General features: G+C 46.9%; 1 protein-coding gene across 2 annotated transcripts in view; it reads right to left on the bottom strand.

Annotated features, from left to right (window-relative positions):
* Positions 1 to 21,187, bottom strand: part of LOC147641032 (CMP-sialic acid transporter 2-like) — a 67,322-nt gene that overhangs the window by 3,893 nt on the left and 42,242 nt on the right. The gene's annotated exons all lie outside the window — the stretch shown is intronic.

Below are 21,187 nucleotides of genomic sequence, written 5' to 3'. Positions count from 1 at the left end.
TGAACTGCTAGAGTAGAGCCAGTATAGAATTTCAAGGAGTAGGTTCAAAATACCGACACGGCAAAAAAGACGGGCATTCCCGAATCCCAAGCCCACGCTCAGCCCCATCCTCCACTCCCCTCATCCTTGCGTGTTCCAACTGTGGATTCGACCACGACAGCAGCATCCTCATCTTTTCCCCTTACATTCTAGGCCTCTTCTTCCACTACCGCCACCGCCCTCCCCCTCCGTGCATTATCAAGAGAGGGGTAGCCACCCTCCCCTAGCCCTTGACCCCTCTTGGACATAGTATTGATCCTTGTAGCAGAACTCGAACCCACTGGAGATGATACTCTCCCCTGAGTTCATTGGATCCCCTCCATGCACTTTAGGACACTCTGTGGATTATGCTTTCTTCTGATGCCTCCCATTGGTCATAGTGGATGTGGCGGCACATCTCTGGGTGTGCAACATCCTCCACCACTCCCACTCTTCTCCCACATATGTCGGAGTGGCAGTTTTCTCCTTCCTCCTGAGAATTGTCCCCAAGCGAGAGTGGGATGGTACTTTAGTGGATTGTAAACTCAGGAACCAAGCTATTGACTACGCACACACTCCTTTCAGGCAAAGGCTTGGGAGGTACATTCGTTCATCTTCTTCCATCTTAGCTTCATCGTCAAGAGAGGGATCTATACGTACACCCATAGCGACTCAGTTCATTCAAGCAAGTCCTGGTCCTGCACGGGCATGAGCGGGGGTAGGGGGCACTTGGTGCGCTATAACTGAGATCAAACTTGTTGTATAGAAATGTATAATGTATATAGGATGGGTGAAATGGATCCTAGGTGGTAGAAACAACGCATGGCAACCAAGAGGATAAGCACAGGTGCAAAAAAATGAAAAAGGAAAAGTGTATTGGTGAACAAAGGAAGCGGGTGACACAACCTTTTGGAAGGAGGGGGAATTGAGAAGATTTTCCAAAAAAAAAAAGCAAGAGAAGCAAGAGAGTGAAGAGCATGAGTGAAGTGACTATAGTAAAGAGACTACCTACAGACGAAAGGTCTTACAAATTTCGAAGGTTGCAAAGTGAAGTTCAGCACAACGGAGGTCAAAGAAGAGAATGTGCCGAGGATCAGAGAATCAACAAGGAGGTGGTTTCCCTAGATTCTCTGTGTGGCGTCCCTATTAGAGACTTCAGTTAGTCTAATTCTTGTTCAACTGCAGTTGCTGTTAGTTAGCTGAATGCTGGTTTGTGTGTTCGGGTTTGTGGGTTGATTGGTCATTCAAAGTCAGTTGCTGTTAGTTAGCTGAATGCTGGTTTGTGTGTTCGGGTTTGTGGGTTGATTGGTCATTCAAAGTCAGCTGCGAGTTGGTTGCAATCAACTAAGTGTCTATAGGGTTGGATCCTTGTGTGGTTTGGTGTTGTGAGGGTCTAAAGGTATCAGAGGACATAAAGCAAAGAAAGTCTGATCCAGCTGAATCAGTGAGGTCTGATTCAAGCAGCTGAGTCCGTTTCAGTCAGATTCAGTCAGACAGGTGTCAGCTGTAGCCAGCAGAGAGTTTTTGATGCGATATCTATTTAAGATTAGAGCAGCCCAAGGGTCAGAGAGAGTTGGCGGACAAGTACGAGAAAGTTTCTGATTCAGTTCAAGCAGCTGAGTCTGCTAGGTCTGTCTCAGTCAGCTGAATCAGTATCCGTCAAGATCGGTCACATTGGTGTCAGCAGAAGAACCGCAGAGCATCAAGAGAGTGTTCAGCGAGGTTCTAGGATTGAGGGTTTGAGGTAAGCTGAAGCTAGAGGACAATTAAAGAGCCCAGAGGACTCATTTCAGACCGGAGTCAGCGTCAACCTTCCGGATTAGTTTACAGTCAGCTATGTGTCAGCTAGGAAGAGTTTTGGTCAGTTGGTCGTCAGAGGAGGTCAGCTGGGGCATATAGGGTGAAGATCGGAGGTGCTGGAGGTTAGAACTGACTAGGGAGGACAGCTGGAGGAGTTAGCCAAGTCGGATGGAGGTGTGTATAGGTGTCCGAAGGTGTCGGCTGAAGGACTAAGGATAGCAGCTGAGTTGATTAGTGCCCTAGGAGCTGGGATTTTAGTGTCCCGCAATTCTGATCCCTCTACATTTTCTTCTTGTGTGCCTGTTGGTGGTGTTATAGAGGCCATCACCTAGCCACATCACATGCTTTGGTGTCCCCACTGAGGATCAGAAGGTTCTTACTTAGAGCTTTGATCGATAGGTTGGAAACCACTTGCAGATCAATTTAGGACCAATGGTTGATTTTACATATGATGTTTTCAGAGGTGAGAAGGGAGAAGATGTCACTCAGTTCCTAAGGAGAGTTGAGTTGGCAACCTTGAGAAACAATAGAGATGATGATGCGTATAAAGCTCGAATGATAGGATTACTTCTGAAAGGAGCGGCCAAGGAATGGTATGAAGATGTGTTAATAGAGGAGCAGAGGGGTAATTGGGAGCACTTGAGAAATGCATTAAGAAGAAGGTATGTGAGGACTGAAAATCCGGAGGACCTTTGGAAGGAACTCAGTAGATTGTACCAAGGGGAAGAAGAAGAGATCGTTGCTTTTGTAAATAGGTTTATTTTTTTTTTTCAACTGACCCTTGGTCCAAGATCCTTCCATAGTTACCAAATTTCACCGCCCGTAGGCGCTTATTTATTCACCCATACGCAATGCCGTCGAGGAAGCACCAAGGGGGGTTTTGAACCCAAGACCTCTTGGTCCTAGGTAAACACCTTCACCACTTGAGCTATCACCTCATTGGCTTTTGTAAATAGGTTTGAAGGAGATTGGAGAAGAATTGTGAGGATGTTAAGAGGAAAATCAAATACCACTTGATTTCTTAAAGAAGGATAGATTTATAGGACTATTGCACGGGATTATTAAGGAAAAGGTTGAACTCAAAGACCCTGATACCTACGCTAAGGCAGTCAGGCTCGCATCGGAATAATGGAAGAAAAAGGTGTGGAAACTGGAGCTAGCTCGGAAAGAAAGGGAGATAGGTTTGTCAGCTGGATACAACCATGGTACCTGTGGACATATGGTTGAGCCTTTGCCTGTTGATGTTCATGTAGAAAGGGACTGTCGCATCGAGATTCCAAGGGCAGCTGGATCAGACAGAGGTCAGGATGGTCTGCATCAGGAGATTTAGAGGCTGACTGAGCAGATTGAAAATCTAAATCTTGCCGTGCAGGTCATTCAGAACCAGGTCCGAAGACCACAAGGGGAGAGACCACAAAGGAATAGGATGGAGCACTTCCAGTGCTACAACTCTGGGGAGAGGGGGCATTAAGCTCCACAATGTCCTCAACCAAGGAGAGAGCCAGGAGGTGTATACCCGATTATTTAAAGGCCGGAAGGTAACAGAGGAGTCGGCAATAGGGAAGTAAACATAGTCACAAGGGACGGGGGACGGTGATGGGGGACGGGTACGGGGACGGGACGGGGGACGGCCATAAGTAGGGAACGGGGACGGGGGAGGGAACGGCACTCAAAAAATACTCTTTTTTTAAATTTTTCTACTCTGCACTTATTCTACTTTGGAAGTACATCAAAATGAGCACAAATTTACACTAAAATGGTAGCTTTTGAGTCATAATAATAATTAAGTAGATACAAAATGAGTCATGACTCAAGAGTCAGGACTCAGGAGTCAGGACTAAGCCTTAAGGAGGCAAAATACAAGGACGGACTCAAATGAGTCAATGACAAAAAAGTGTTGAAGACTAGAGGCTAGAGGCTAGAGCTAAGTAGTAAGGCCCATGAATCATGATCCATGAATGATCATCCACGTGAAGTGCTCGCCTCATGGTCATGGGTAGCTTGTGCCAAAGAAGCATCAAGCTCATCCTCAGTCTCATTCTCACTGGCATGCTGCTCCTGCACCTCATCCTCCCGTTGCTCTTCTTGTTGACTCATCTCCCACTCGGTGAAGGAATCTGCCTTCTTGGTCACGCTCTTGCAAAGCATTCGCAAGTTCGCGCTGACGAAGACAACGTCATTGGCACGCTCTACCCCGAGTCGGTTCCTCTTCCTAGAGGCAATGTGGCTGTAGGTACTCCAAAGTTGCTCCAAGCAAGAGGAGCTGACGGCCTGGCTAAGTATGCGGATGGCAAGCTGCTGCAGCTCCGGTCCATCTGAACCAAAGTTCTCCCACCATAGAGCAGCACCAACTTTGGAGCGGTCAACCTGTGCATCATGACAGCCATAGGAGCCATGAAATGACCTGTACATCGAAAGCTGGTCCCTGATCTTGCGCCTAACCGATGCATCAGGCACAAGACGATCCAAGATGATCCTCCATCCAGCGCTCACCTCCCGGTCGCTCTCCTGCTTGTTGCCTTGGAATTGCGGGTCCACCACATAAGCTGCTGCATGCAATGGAGAGTAGTAGGAATTCCACCTTCCTAGACACAAGGCGTGGATCTCCTCGTATCTGTCTTCGTCAGGCACGAAGTCTTTCAACTTCTCTATCATGCGATCCATGGCCTCGTAGACCTTGCCTATGCATGGCTGCATAGCGTCTACAATCCTCAACAGGTGGACTATGGGCCTCACCATAGCATCTGTGGTCTTCACACGCTCCCAGAGGCGTCATCCGCCTGTAGCCTACACTCTTGGCCAGTGTTTGTATGGGACTCTTGCATGGCGACAAACTCGTCGCTAAGGAAAAGCCCCCTAAAAGCACCACTACAATCCTTCAACCGGCCCAACATGAGAAAGTTGTAGGCAAACCGGGTGTCGGAATATTTGAGGAGAGAGAGACAGGACCTCTTGTTGAACTCATGCCGAAGTCTTTGGTGGTTGAGGACAAAGGAGACCATGGTGTTGGCCTCCTCAATAAGCGGGCTGATCCATAGTAATGCCCCGATGTCCTTGAGGAGGTTGTTTAGGCAATGAGCAATACAAAAGGACACCGTGACATGTCCATACATACTTTGGAGAATAGCTCCCGCCGCCCTATTGGAAGGCTCCCCATCCGCAACAAAGCCCACTACATGCTCGAGGCCAACGATCTCCATGGTGGTAGCCCACTCCGCCGCAAGCACATCCGTGCTCTTCCCAGTGCCGGATGCATCATGAGATGAGATGAAGTACATCTCTCCGCGGGAATATGCAACCATGCCGTGAATACTCCTCTTGCGGGTGTCACTCCATCCATCCACAATGAGGGAGACTCCGTTCCTCTCCCATTGCCGCTTTGTGTTGTCGGCCGCTTGCTCTACAATGCGCTTCTCCTTGTCGAGCAATGTAGTGCGCAAGCTCTCGGATGAGGGGGGCGTATAGGTGGAGCCATACTCCCCAATCTTCTCAACCATGACCTTGAAGTATTCCAACCTATTCAAGAAAGTAATTTACTAATGAGAAGGGGACTAGGATGATGAAAACATGAATGATGAATTGGCAATGATCGATTGCACTTACCTAGCCGCTTGAAAGGCAATGTGGTCGTGGAAGAAGAAGCGGGCCACCGCTATATCCACCTCCTCCTTCAACTTGGGGTTCCAATTCTCCCCAAGTGTAGATTGTCACCGTGGGCCACGTAATGATTGAGAGGCCGTGGAGATGGAGGGTGCCGGTGTCGTGGATGGAGTAACATTCCGACTTGATGGTGAAGGTGATGGTGTGCATGATCCCGATCCACCACATGACTCCATGGTAGAGGCTTGAGTTCCTCTCCCCATCGTCGCGGGATCCACGGCTACTCATGGTGTCCTTCTTGTCGCTTCGACCGCTTCGTAGACGCTAAGCTTGTCAAGAAGTTCCCATCTCTTCTCGGGCGTGACATTCGTGCAAAACCTCACCTCATGCCCACTCTCATGCAAGAGGTGGGCTCGCACTTTGTCGGCGCCACCCGTTCGCCGGTACGGGCAAAGCTTGCATACCCATGGCCGAGAACCGCCTCCATGAACGGATGTGGTGTAGTTTACCTCCTCCCACCATGTCCATCCCGTTGTCCTTCTATGAGAAGCCCCGGCACGTGAGGAGGATGCCATGGTTGAAGATGGCTTGACTCTTGAGCCTTGAGGAATGAGAGAGAGAGAGAGAGAGAGAGAGAGAGAGAGAGCCTTGAGGAATGAGGAGAGAGAGAGAGAGAGAGAGAGAGAGAGAGCCTAGAGGCTTGGAAGTTGGAAGACTCGAAGAGTCAAGACTCAAGAGGCTTGAGGGAGAGGTGAGAGCCTAGGCCCTAGAGCTTGGAACTTGGAAGTTGGAAGAGAGAAGATTCAAGAAGCTTGAGCCTTGAAAGCTTGAGCAATGAGCCTTGAGAGTTATGAACTTGTGTGTGCTTGTAGCCTTGTAGAGGTGGGCTCTTATATAGATAGGCAAGAGAGAGAGAGAGAGGAAAGCCTCAAGGGCAAGAGAGAGAGAGAGGGCCAAGCCTCAAAGAGCCAAGGGCCAAGGCCCAACAGCCATAAACGGCTAGAAGAGCCCAGGCCCAACAGCCATAAACGGCTAGGAAGGGGCAGGCAGGCGGCAAGCAGGCGCAACGGCCAAAAACGGGCGCAGGCGCAACGGCTCTCTGCCGTCCCCGCACAGCGCCGTCCCCGTCCTTGCGCCATCCCGTTTCGGCGTCCCAGCGTTCCTAGGCTCCGTCCCCGCCGTCCCCTGTGACTATGGAAGTAAATAATGGAAACCAGGGGCCAGTACAAGGGCAAATGCAACCCCAAGGCCCTTTGGTGAATGTACATATGCTTGAAACCATTGAGGAAGAGGAAGATGAAGCTGACATGTTGTCACGTGCACACCCTATTGGTGTACAAGTGACATGGCATTCTTAGCATTCATAAACATTTAGCAAAGCATTCTAGGCATTCAAGTATTATCCAGGCATTTACAACATGTGCATCAGTGTAAGGGACTGTTAACAGTACCTACAGCAGTGCACAAGGCATCATGATCATTTAGAGCATGTAGCACATCAAGTCATGGCATAGGGAACCAGCTGACAAGGCCTGGTCAGTAGCCGACAGCAGTATTATGGGAATTTATGAGTCGTGAAGGTTCTAGACAAGGCAGCCAACTGCAGTACCTGGCCGACCAGCAGCACATAAGCCATATAAATAGCATTGCATCATTTCAGTTCATTCATCCCATCATCAGCCTACTCAGCGTTTCCAGCCTATGGAGCAAGGTGAATCAGCAGCATATTCAGCACAACATACAGTTCACCAATTACCTCCTACATAGAGGAAAGCCGGCATCCAAAGGGTGGACCTCAGCAGTAGAGAAAGAAACAATCATTCACCATCAGCATTTCTCTCTTCCCGAGATAGATATTCACCTAGGACAGGCATAGATCTATTTATAGATCTTCATTGTAACCATTCATTTAATATAGCTAAATAGATCTTCATTGTAACCATTCATTTAATATAGCTGCATTGCATTGCATTGACACCATTGTCTATCTCTTAAGTATAATTAAGTGCAATTTAGTTAAGCCTAAGGTTGTTTTACTACGATCAATCCCCCGCATGTCACACATGTTTGCCAATAAAAGAACAAGGATGCTGAGATCAGAGTCAGAAGGTGCTGATAGGGAAACAAGGGCCAAGAAGGAAAGAGAAAAAGGGAAGACAGCCATGGAGAAGCCAGAATCCAGCAAGCAAGGAAGAGCTACGGCTAGAAGGAGAAAGATTAATCTTTAGCTGGGTGAGGAGCACAGTTGCATATACAGGTTCGAAACGCGTTTCATCCTCTACGAAACGCGTTTTTTTCATCATGCATATTTTAAAAACCTAAAAAACGAATCGTTTCCTACGGCACACTTTCGTTCGCGTTTCCCAGTGGCGGCCACCTGTGACTTTTCGCCGATTGGTGTGCCAGCCTGCCATAGCTCGTGTTTGCCGCTTGCTCCTTCGTGTCCTTGGGCCTTGTGGAGGTCTTTCAAAGGGGTAATGTCATGTTTTGCTTTATGTTGATTTTCTCTGCACAACTCACAAAGCAACACACTTTTTTCTCTTCCATCAATATTTATGGCATATCTTCCACGGTCCACCCTTGCTCTATTGAGGCCTAACTTCTAAGGCTATCTACCTTCTCTTCCCCTTGCTCTATTGTTGGCCAAGATGACAGTTAAAATCATGAATCATATAATGAGATTAGTTTATGTTCTGTGTCGCACTTGCAGGGCCAACAATCTGCATTTATCCCCACCTTGTCGGATGCCTCGAACACGTGATTCTCTTTGGAACAATGTCACCTTCGAGTCTAGATATGGTGGCTCGGGCTCCAGAAAGTGGAAATGCAACTTTTGTGCTGATAAGCACCATGGCAGTGTCACCAGGCTGAAGGCACATTTGTCACAAACAAAGGGTTTTGGCATGTGCCACAAGAAATCTGTGATAGCCTCAAGGCTTGCAAGGCCATGCAGCTAGGTATCCCCCTTAAGGATATCCCCAATCCTGGGAGAGCTTGAAGCACAACAAAGTGTCTCCAAGAGGACTCGCAGTATCAGAGAGGAAGATACCAATGGTGAGGTTGCAGGTGGTTCTAGCTCGGCACCTCGAGCCAAAAGAACTAGTCTTCCAGTGTTCAAGAAAGGACATGTGCAGGCAGGGATGCAAAAGGCTGCCATGAAAGAGGCAACGAGAGAGTTGATGAAGTTGTTTATTCAATGTGGATTATCCTTCCACATTGTCAAGACTCCTCGATGGAAGAAGGCAATGAGAGCTATCTCCCGCATTGGGTGTGAGTGGGATGGCCTCTTCTACGAGACATTGCGCACTACTGAGCTTCACAAGGAGCAACTGGCTGTGGAGATGGAGATGGAGCCTCTCAAGGCCACTTGGGCAAAGTATGGTTGTACTTTGCTTTGTGATGGATGGACAGATGTGCGGAAGAGAAATGTGTACAACATTCTTGTGTCCTCCTGCAAAGGCACAATGTTCATTCGTGCCATAGATGCATCAGTGCCAGGGATAGTGGTTACAGGGGAGTTCATTATATCCCACATGCGCCAAGCAATCAATGAAATTGGGCCTGATAACATTGTGCAGGTGATCACGGACAATGGGTCCAATTGTGTATCCATGGACAGGATGTTAGAGGAGGAGTTCCCCAAGATTGTGTGGACACCTTGTGCAGCACACAGCCTTCACTTGATGATTGAGAATGTGGGGAAGCTTTTTTTTTTTTTTTCCAGAAAGAGACTTCTATTAAGTATGAGAAAAACATACAACAATCACAGCTATAAGTCGGAAGAGAATAGAATCACCCCAATATGTAAGGTGATTTCAACCACTGAGGAGCATCATGATGCCATGTAAGACCTGTGGTACTAGAGGAAAAGAAGATGCCATGGTCCCATTCTCGCATAAATATCACACGCTTCGCCTGCGCAGAACGAGAGGGCCCCTAAATGCGAGCCCAAGTAGCCATAAGAGTGTGGATGATATCACCCCATATAGCACTAATGCACTGAGACCCAAAAATCTAGACACCCTCAATAGCCTCCGTGCATCTAGCTCTCCAGATCTGCCATGTTGTAATACTGGCAATAATCTCCCAACTGGTGTCAATCCTTTGTCTAGGGGGTGTATAATCAGAGTGAGGAACATCCTGCAATAAACGATGCTAGGCAATACCTCTACGAATGAAAAAAACAGAATTTGTACCACTACTCTCATAAAAAAGTCGCGGACCGAACTGGGAGAGCCAAGCAACTGCCCCCCAAGTCACATGCATGGCTCGGCCACTCAATTTGCCCATAAGTTGGGCTACAGGACCCCAAATCTGCTATGCAATGCTGCACCCCCATAGACAATGTTGTACATACTCAGAATCTGCCGCACATCTAGGACAGGAAGGTGCTACACCGAAAACTGATCTCCACTGATTGGTGGGGAGACCACCATGTAAGAATAACCAAAAGAAATGAGAGATCTGGCTCCTTCTGTACGAGTGCCAAAGTCTGTGCCAATATCTGCGTTGTATCACAGGAGAAATATCATAGCTCTCCCAATGAGGCCTGAGAGTAGGGATCCTATGCATCTGTCGAGTGAGGAGAAGCCTGGCATTCCGAACAGTGAAACTGAAAAAAGGAAGGCTTTTCAAAGGATCGAAGGCATCAATCCACTTCCACTCTCCTAGATCCCACTGATGTGTGGGGAAGCTTGATTGGGTGAGCCATGTATTTTCAGCCGCATCTACCATGGTGAACTTTGTCACAAAGAGGCCAAAGGTTTTGAGCATGTACAGGGCCAATAGTGATCTTGAGCTTCTAAAGCCCTCCAAAACTCGGTTTGCATATATGTTTATTGTGGTGGAAAGACTAGTGAGAGTGCGACATGGCTTATTATGCACTATTGTGTGTCGTGAATGGACAGCATGGGAGGACAAGGATGAGCCCAAGTCTATAGCATTCTCTCGTATGGTCATGAGAGATACTTGGTGGCAGGATGCAGAGGAACTTGTGAAGGCACTTCAGCCCATGTATAGTGTCCTTCGGCTCACAGACATGGAGGGGAGTACCATTGGGCTGCTTTATGAGTTCATGGACAGAATTGGTGAAGCTCTCAATGATTTCACTATCTTGTCACGTGATAGGTGCTCACCCTTGGGCTTTAACTTTAGTCTTTGAGTCTTTCTCTTGAGTCTTCCTATACGTTATTTTATAAATCTTGATCTCTTATGTATGTCACATGTAGAGTTCAAGATATTAAGGAGATCTGGATCGGCGTTGGGATTGGTTTCATAGGCCAATCCATGATGTTGCTCACATTTTGCATCCCCTTTGGAGGAATGAGGAGCAATACCTCAATGGAGAGCTAGAGTCAGGATGGATCGAGTACATTACCAAGTTGGTGGGACTGGGAGGTGATATACAGCTTATGAGAAAGCTCGAGGATGAGCTTCTCATTTACCACAGCGGTAGCCATATGTTTGGGCGAGCTACTGCATTGCTCAGGGAGACACAGTTGGAGCCAGTGGCTTGGTGGGAGAAATACGGTATTGGGACACCCAACTTGGTAAGGTTCTTGAATCTTGTATCTTTGTCTCCTATTCTTTCAAAATCTACATTCAAATGCTACTCTCTTTTTGACTCTAACTTAACATTCTTTTTTGTACAATGTAGAGACGGATTGCATTGAGAGTTCTCCCCCAGGATTGCAGTTCAAGGCCTTGTGAGAGGAACTAGAGTACATGGGCTCTTTTTCACACGAAAAAGAGAAATAGACTCTCCACAGCACAATTGGAGAGGCTTGTCTTTTGTCATTGCAATCTCTGATTGCTAGAACAAAAGGGTCACATTTGATCATGAGCTAGATGAGCTGTACTCATGCCACATACTCTATCTGGACCCTCAGGTACATCACATGGCCTTGTCATCTACAGCGGCATGCCCAAGTGGCCGACATCCGGAACCCTGGCATGCTTCACACATAGCGGCGGGTCCAACACAGTTGACTATTTGATGGGCTCCCCATACATCCCAGAGTTCACCAACTCCCGCCCCCTCCTTTCTCCTTGGAGCTGATTATACATGCTTGGCTTTCACCCTCACATGCTGCCCATATTCAGGAATTGTCTCCCAAATGCGATAATATTTCCGTGATCCTGGGATGATCTTTGTAATTCGAGGTCCCTAGTGTCTAACTCTTGGAGTGTGATGGTATCCTGAAAGTCCAGGAGGTGACCTGCTAGCTCTGTATCTGGGTGTTGAAAACACACCCCCCCCCCTTCCCCAAGAGGAGGGCTTCCTTGTGGCTCAGAACACCATGATGCCACTATAGAGCGACAGGTATGGTGATTGGCCATGGGTTTTGTCATATTGTAAGGTAGGAGGGAAGTGACACACGGTGATGTGGACAACCCGACACTGTTGGCTTGCAACCTGACCCACATATATCTAGCCTCCTCGTCCTTTCGGACTATGGTAAGTATCCGCCATAGATGTGGCTTGAATAGCATGCACCCCTCCAGATCCGTGTGATTTGCAGGTCTCTCCTCTGAATGCTGACTATTTGGTAGCCCTCTCTCTGGGCTCTAGTGTGTCTCTATGTAGAAGATGATGTCCGAGCCTGTGAATGTCTCACTCAGCTCCCCTGGGTCTGACCAAAGCGTACCATTTAAGTTCTAAACAGCCATATTCGGGTGCTTGGCCTCAAAGGCCTCGTATCCCTATTTGGCATGGAATTCTGATATGATACCCGGCCATCTCTGTACACTGCCCAGTTGCCCGCCTTACAAGCCTCATGTACTTCATCGCCTCATGACAATGGGCTACCTGTGTGGGTGTAAGGTCATCTCCAAAGACTTGCTGACCTTTAAGGACAGCCCATTTGTTGAGGAAAGCCAGCCTGGCAGCCAAATCTGAAAATTTCAAGAGGAGAGGCCTATTCCCAGTCGTGTCTTTCCCTGCTCTCCACACATCCATGTATGGTAACAAGTACAAGTGATGGTCTAGGCGTCATTTCATACCAAATGTCCAGGGAAGAAACCCATAGGACAACAATGCACTTGGAGTTAGTGAATGTTCACATGCAGGCAGCAGCACTACATATAAGTTTATGCCCTCAAATCCCCTCCTGTAGTGGTAATGTGAACCTATACAAGGATGCAGATCACTCTCTATAGGAGAGTAAGCCTAAAGCTTTGCGGAAAGCTTCAAACTTCTCTCGAGGCAATGCCTTGGTAAATAGATCTGCAATGTTATCCTATGTAAAGCATTACGTTAGAGTGATCTCCCTTGCATGAAGCCTCTCCCTGACATTGTGATAATGTATCTCTATGTGTTTTGTACAGCTAACACTCACGAAGATCTGCAAGTAACCTCCACATCCATACACAATCTACCGTAGCAATGAAGGCTACCCTGTAGTCAGCCTCACAAGTAGATGTGGCAATAGTGGGTTTCTTACTCAACCAAGATATGCATAGTTGCTAAAAAAAACAGTTCCCACTAGTTGATTGCCAGGTGTCATAGCCTTAAGCCTAGTCTGAATCACTAAAAGCATATGACTAGAAGCACACACCACCACCACCACCACCCCCCCCTGCCCCCCGGCGCCCCGCGGCAGGCCCCCATGCACAACACCCACGGGATAAAACAAGCCAAGATCTAGAGTGCCCTAAAGATAACGGAAGATACGCTTAATTGCTTGCCAATGCTTAGTACCTAGACTGTGCATAAATTTGTTGGCTATGCCTTTCTACCATGCATAGCTTTTGGCAACAAGTATAGCCTTGTACTTAGCAATGGTATCATCAAACTTTCTCTTGACTTTATAAACCCACTTTGTACCAATTGGCTCCTTGCCATAAAGCAAGTCCACTAGATCCCATGTGTTATTTTTTTGGATAGTATTGATTTCCTGTTCACCAGAATCCGCATCAAGTGCATCTCCCTCTGCTTTGTGACTACCAACTGAGTCATCGTCACTCCTCCATAAACTCCCCAGCAACCTTGTTAAGCAAACGCAAGTTTGCATTAACAAAGACTAGATCATTCGCCTTTGCTATGCCAAGGCGAAGCAAACGCAACTTTGCATTAACAAAGACTAGATCATTCACCTTTGCTATGTGAAGGCGATTCTTCTTTGATGCTATGTGACCAAATGAGCTCCACAAGTGTTCACAAGGAGAGGAACTAGCCCCCTGTCAAAGAATGCGAATGGCCAACCGCTGCAACTCAAGGGTGTCAACTTCATAATCCTCCCACCATAAAGCTGATCCAACTACAAACCTGTCTGTCAAGGCATCTGCATATGAAAATAGTAAGGCAATTTCCCAATGTCCTTCGAGAGATTGTTAAGAATGGGCAATGCACAGACTAAAACAAATGTGGAGATAGCGTGCTTCAATGATTGCTCTTGCTACCCTATTGGCATTTTCCACATCTCCAATAAACTGCAAGACATTTGAGGCCCCAACATACTCAATGGCCTCACTCCAAATATCAGTAAGTCTCTCTACGGTCTTCCCTCCCTCAGAGTTGTCAATGGAACTCACAAAGTATGACTCACACCATCCCGTGGGTATGCAACAATGAATCGAGCGAGACCTTGTGTCGCTCCAACCATCTCCGATGAGAGGGACCCCACGCTTCTACCCACCGCTCCCAAATAGTCTCCAATGCTAGCTCAATGGATGCCTTCTCATCTTGCAAAAGCTTGGTCCTCAAAGCCTCAAAGCTTGGTGGCTCAAAAGTGGGACCAAACCTTGAACCATCTCCTTGTAATAAGGAGATCTTGCAGCATTGAAAGATATGCCACAACTATAGAAGAAACAAGTAACAGTTGCATCTACTTGTGCCTACCTGCCTAATGGAACGGGAGCACGAGAAGGAACCGTAGAAAGAAAGAAAGAACCGTAGAGGGCCCTACATGAGAAGCCCTAGAAGGAGTGGAAGAGGGGGCTCCATCTCCTCCTAAGCCTAATGAAGAAGAAACAACTAGTGCGATAGGTGCTTGTGGTCTCGCCGGTTTGGGTGCATCCAATGAAGCTGTGATGAAGAAGAAATAAGTCGTGCCATAGGTGCTAATGGCCTCTTGGAGCAACCTTCTTTGCATTTGGAATGAGAGGGAAAAAGTTGATGTCGTGGCCTTTCTCTCCAATGAGATGGGCCCGGACTCTATCCGTTCCTCCATTCTTCTCGCTACCACAATAACGGCACTCCCACTTCCTTGCTCCTCCCTTGCTAGAAATTGGAATATTTGTTACTGCTATCAACCTCATCCCACTACTTTGAAGCCATGATGGATAGTGACGAGTGTTGAAGCATTACTATACAATAGGAGGCTAGGCCCTTGGTGGCTACTAGCTAGCCCTGCTACCCTAGGTAGTAGGGTGTCACGCGTGAGCATGATTGTTTCTCATACCAGTACGAACCTATTCGTACCGTACGATCCATACGGTATGATTTTGTACGATATCGTATAGTATGAAATGACCATTGGCGTAGTTTCGACCGTTTGCAGAAGTGGCTTGTTTTCAACTTAAAAAAAAAACGGTTTTTCGACCGTTTTTTTTTTTTGGCTTGTCTTGGTTATAGACTTGAGCTCTTGAGCAACTCCTTTAAAGTGCCCTCCTCCCCCAACTTTCCCTCACATTCAAGCTCCATAGCTTGAACTTTAATGCTCTAGCCTCTCTCTCTCTCTCTCTCTCGTGAGCAAAGATACAGCCAGCCACTGCATGGCGTAGGATGAGAGAGCCTCGCCCTCGTACCCCCATCAAGGATCCACGCACATATGCAAAGAGCCTCTACCATATCCCTCACCAACCGCCCATACCACAGCCACAAGAGCCCCGCCCTACCACCACCTCTACTTTCTTTACTGCCTCGATGGTAGAGAGAGCTTGAAGGCACAGGAACGGAACGGAATGGAAATGAAATGACAATACAAGTGCAAAACAATGATAACCAAGAGTACTCACATGTAGACCAAGAGAGCTTGATGTTGATTGATTTTATAAGACTAGAAAGTACAATGCCTTTATAGGATAGGCACACACACTCTAAGTGTCACATGTATATGGGATAAATCCCAATATGCCACATGGCACTTACACAAAGACTAGACATAAAACTCACTTTAGACACACTAGAACACTCACTTTGACTTCATGTTCTAACACCCCCCGATGAAGGCAAGGTGAGAGACTACTGGAATGAGCCAAGAACAGAACATGGCAATGACGGACTACCAACCTCCAAGTTAGAACTAGACATAGTTCCCACACAATCTCAGAGGCAAGTGAGCATGGCTCAGAGGCTAGTGAGCATGGTACAAATGACTCAGAGGCTCATCAAGCATGGCTCAGAGGCTCATCATGCATGGATGCATGAACAACTCAGAGGTCTAGACAACTGGAGCAACCTGAGATCCTATCAAAGCCAATACATGACTCCACAATACATCCCCCTCCTGACTCCATAACAGAATGGTGGGGAGTCAGACACGAAAAAAACAGGAAAGATTACAACATTTTAGGAGGACAATCCAAGGCTGTGAACCTTTATTGACTCAACACACATGATTTATTTGCATTCATTTTAGGGGGACTCCCAAGGCAGAGTACCTTCAACACACTCAAAAAACAAAGTCAAGATCATCCGGTGCATAGACCTCTTCATCAAGAGAGAGATCTTGGATGTGAGCAGTGAGAGCATGATTTGGAGTAGAGGTGTCTGCATCGTCTTCGTCTTCGTTGGATATAGTCCCAACCAAGTTGGCATGGTCTTTAGATTGTTGTTTGGCCAGCTTCTGGAAGCAACGATCTTCGGTGTGACCAAGCTTTCCACAGTAAGTGCACTTGAAAGGTTTGAAGTTACCTTTCCCTTTAGGAAACCTCCCTTTAGAAAATAGTGCATTGGCGTCAGGAGTATCAATATGCCTTCTTTCATGATCAAGAAGCATAGCAACCATGTCATGGTAGCTCATGCTTGCCACTCTTAATGCTGGTATAATCTCCCGATACTTAGGAATTTCTTCAATGCTCGTGAGGAGCACCGCGACTTGGTCTTCATCCCCAACTGGGGCCTTCAACGCAGCAAGTTGAGTGATGAGAGACTCCATATGATTCAGATGAGCGAGAAGAGAGTCCTCATGCTTCATCTGGAGTTTGAAGAATTCTTGACGGAGGAAGACCTTAGAATTGATTACCTTATTGCCAAAGAGACCTTCAAACTTCTCCCATAATTCTTGAGCAGTGGAATCAAAGTCAAGATGATGAATAACTTCATCACCCAAACCCAAACCAATGAGAGAAAGGGCTTTGTCGTTTAAATTCTCCCAGTGTAGAATTTTCTTCTCATCCGATTGTGGCTTTTTATCCTTGCCACAAACAACATTCCACACCCCGTCTTTCATAAGGATAAGACGCAACTTTGTTTGCCATGTCGGAAAGTTCTTACCAGTGAACTTTTCAATGAAGGCACTTGTTTTCGAGGACTCCATGGAGTAGATGAAGCAGGGCAGCGGCCTGTTGAAGATAAAGCAGGGCAGCGGCTTCATAAATTCGTGGGCAGCTCCATCATCACGAACAGATCAGCATCAATTCAGGACAGCAATGTGGGGCAGCTCCTGCATTGTCTCGAACAGAAAATTACGGGCAGCAGCTGGGCAGAGTGGCGGCCTGAACAGGAGCAGCAGCAGGACAGCAGAGTGTGGCGGCCTGAACAGGAGCGGCAGCAACAAACGGCTTGTTGCAGAAATTCGTGGACAGCAGCAATGGCCTGTTGGAGAAGACGCGCAGGAATGTGGCGGCCTGGATTCAGGGCAGAATCGGGGCAAAATATGGCGGGCAAATCTGCAGCAATAGAGGCGGCCTGATGGAGCAAAACGTGGACAGCAGCAGCGGCCTGTAGAAGAGACAGGAGCGGCTTGCAGGGCAGCAACGTTGGGGCAGATGGTGGGCAGCAATTGGAGCAAACGTGGAGCAGAAATCGGGGCAGCCACTTGGAGAAGACGGGCAGCAGGTAGTAGAGGTCTTCAAGATGGAGGAGAGCATACTCTCTTGCACTTAGAGAAAGAGAGAGAGGGCATGGCTTCTCTTTTTGGCCTCCCTCTCCTCAATCTCTAGGAGCAAAGGAGCAGTGGCTCTGATACCACATGAAGGCACAGGAACGGAACGGAATGGAAATGAAATGACAATACAAGTGCAAAACAATGATAACCAAGAGTACTCACATGTAGACCAAGAGAGCTTGATGTTGATTGATTTTATAAGACTAGAAAGTACAATGCCTTTATAGGATAGGCACACACACTCTAAGTGTCACATGTATATGGGATAAATCCCAATATGCCACATGGCACTTACACAAAGACTAGACATAAAACTCACTTTAGACACACTAGAACACTCACTTTGACTTCATGTTCTAACAGAGCTATCCACCGGTTACAGCATGGGAGATCGGCTGACCACATAGGTATACAGAGTGAGCATCTTATTTATGCAGCTCACACACTCGCACCCTTTGTTGCTCACCTCTTTAATAGGGCACTAGTGGAGGGCCTACCAGCTGAGTGGACTATGCACACCATCGTGCCTCTCCACAAAGCGGGAGACATGCTAGACCCCAACAACTACAGGACTATCATGATTGGCCATACATTGGCCAAACTTTATGGCGCATTGCTCGAGGCAGAGTTGAGCTCATATGCAGAGGAGGAGGGACTGCGAGCACCAGGGCAGGCTGGATTCCGACGAGCTTTCTCCACTATTGACCATATATTCACTCTGAGATGTCTGATTGATCAGGCTAGGGCGCCGAAGAGGAGATTATACTGCTCCTTTGTGGATTTCCGCAAAGCATTTGGCGGAGTGAGGGATGTCCACTGAAGATGGTGGTGTATCTCTCTCTAATGTCACTATATGCTCTCCCAGCCTTGTAGGATGCCTCGAACAGGTGATTCTCTTTGGAACAATGTCACCTTCGAGTCTAGATATGGTGGCTCGGGCTCCGGAAAGTGGAAATGCAACTTTTGTGCTAATAAGCACCATGGCAGTGTCACGAGGCTGAAGGCACATTTGTCACAAACAAAGGGTTTTGGCATCGGGCTATGTAAGCATGTGCCACAAGAAATCTATGATAGCCTCAAGGCTTGGAAGGCCATGCAACTAGGTATCCCCCTTGAGGATATACACAATCTGGGAGAGCTTGAAGCACGTCAAAGTGTCTCCAAGAGCACTCGCAGTATCAGAGAGGAAGATACCAGTGGTGAGGTTGCAGGTGGTGTTGCAGGTGGTTCTAGCTCGGCACCTCGAGCCAAAAGAACTAGTCTTCCAGTGTTCAAGAAAGGACATGTGCAGGTCGGGATGCAAAAGGCTGCCATGAAAGAGGCAACGAGGGAGTTGATGAAGTTGTTTATTCCATGTGGATTATCCTTCCACATTGTCAGGACTCCTCGATGGAAAAAGGCAATCAGAGCTATCTCTCGCATTGGGTATGAGTGGGATGGCCCCTCCTACGAGACATTGCGCACTACTGAGCTTCGCAAGGAGCAACTGGCTATGGAGATGGAGATGGAGCCTCTCAAGGCCACTTGGGCAAAGTATGGTTGTACTTTGCTTTGTGATGGATGGACAGATGTGCGGAAGAGAAATGTGTACAACATTCTTGTGTCCTCTTGCAAAGGCACAATGTTTATTCGTGCCATAGATGCATCGGTGCCAGGGATAGTGGTTACAGGAGAGTTCATTATGTCCCACATGCGCCAAGCAATCAATGAAATTGGGCCTGATAACATTGTGCAGGTGATCATAGACAATGGGTCCAATTGTGTATCCATGGGCAGGATGTTAGAGGAGTTCCCCAAGATTGTGTGGACACCTTGTGCAGCACACAGCCTTCACTTGATGATTGAGGATGTGGGGAAGCTTGATTGGGTGAGCCATGTATTTTCAGCCGCATCTACCATGGTGAACTTTGTCACAAAGAGGCCAAAGGTTTTGAGCATGTATATGGCCAATAGTGATCTTCAGCTTCTAAAGCCCTCCAAAACTCGGTTTGCATATATGTTTATTGTGGTGGAGAGACTAGTGAGAGTGCGACATGGCTTATTACGCACTATTGTGTGTCGTGAATGGACAGCATGGGAGGACAAGGATGAGCCCAAGTCTATAGCATTCTCTCGTATGGTCATGAGAGATACTTGGTGGCAGGATGCAGAGGAACTTGTGAAGGCACTTCAGCCCATGTATAGTGTCCTTCGGCTCACAACCATTGGGCTGCTTTATGAGTTCATGGACAGAATTGGTGAAGCTCTCAATGATTTCACTACCTTGTCGCGTGACAGGTGCTCACCCTTGGGCTTTAACTTTAGTCTTTGAGTCTTTCTCTTGAGTCTTCCTATAAGTTATTTTATAAATCTTGATCTCTTATGTATGTCACATGTAGAGTTCAAGATATTAAGGAGATCTGGAATCGGCGTTGGGGTTGGTTTCATAGGCCAATCCATGCTGTTGCTCACATTTTGCATCCCCTTTGGAGGAATGAGGAGCAATACCTCAATGAGGAGCTAGAGTTAGGATGGATCGAGTACATTACCAAGTTGGTGGGAGTGGGAGGTGATATACAACTTATGAGAAAGCTCGAGGATGAGCTTCTCATTTACCGCAACAGTAGCCATATGTTTGGGCGAGCTACTGCATGGCTCAGGGAGACACAGTTGGAGCCAGTGTCTTGGTGGGAGAAATACAGTATTGGGACACCCAACTTGGTAAGGTTCTTGATTCTTGAATCTTGTATCTTTGTCTCCTATTCTTTCAAAATCTACATTCAAATGCTACTCTCTTTTTGACTCTAACTTAACATTCTTTTTTGTACAATGTAGAGACGGATTGCATTGAGAGTTCTCTCCCAGGATTGCAGTTCAGGGCCTTGTGAGAGGAGCTGGCTCTTTTTCACACGAATAAGAGAAATAGACTCTCCACAGCACAATTGGAGAGGCTTGTCTTTTGTCATTGCAATCTCTGATTGCTAGAACAAAAGGGTCATCCCATTGAGCCTCGCCAAGTGAATCCAGATAAGATTGATATCATGAAGTGCAAGGAGATTCCCGACATTCCTCAAGAGGAGAGAGACATCTATTCTATGCTCTATGAGGAGATCATGGCTCCGGCTCGCACTACACGATCTTCTCGAGAGGCTAGTACTAGTGGTGCACTTGCACCTCTAGAGGATGAGGCATTTGAGGACTCGGCTACCGGCAGTGACCTTGAGAGTGAGGCTACAGAGGCAGAAGATGCAGATGAGGATGAGCATGAGGATGCAGATAGTAGCTAGCAGCTGCTAGTATCATTTTATTTGGACATGTTATTTAGTTTGAACTTTGGACATGTTATTTATTTTGATCTTGGATTTTGAGTCATGACTCATCACCCACGTGGTGATCCTTTTGATTTCTGTTTAGTCATCAGTGATCACCCACGTGATTTGTGATATCATCATATCTTACATGTATTTTGTTTTTATTGAAATGAATTCAATGTGGTCTCTTATAAGTTATGTCAACAGTTTTTTCTTTTGTATATTTCAAGTTAAAAATATACATGCTTTTTCTATTTTGTATGAAACCTTTTTGTACCCGTTTCTTACCTTTTATGAAATGTTTCAAAACGTATGAAACCCGTTTCATACCTGCCGTTTCAAAAACGCATAGCAACACTGGTACAAGATCATGTTGAGGAAAATAATATACATGTAAACACTCTTAGTAATGATAGGTTAAAATTCTTG

The sequence above is a fragment of the Cibotium barometz genome, chromosome 2, assembly GCF_041138505.1.
Source record: "Cibotium barometz isolate CiBa-2024 chromosome 2, ASM4113850v1, whole genome shotgun sequence".
NCBI lineage: Eukaryota > Viridiplantae > Streptophyta > Polypodiopsida > Cyatheales > Cibotiaceae > Cibotium > Cibotium barometz.
Note: the sequence above shows the minus strand (reverse complement) of the source record. Positions and strands in the feature narration are given on the sequence as shown.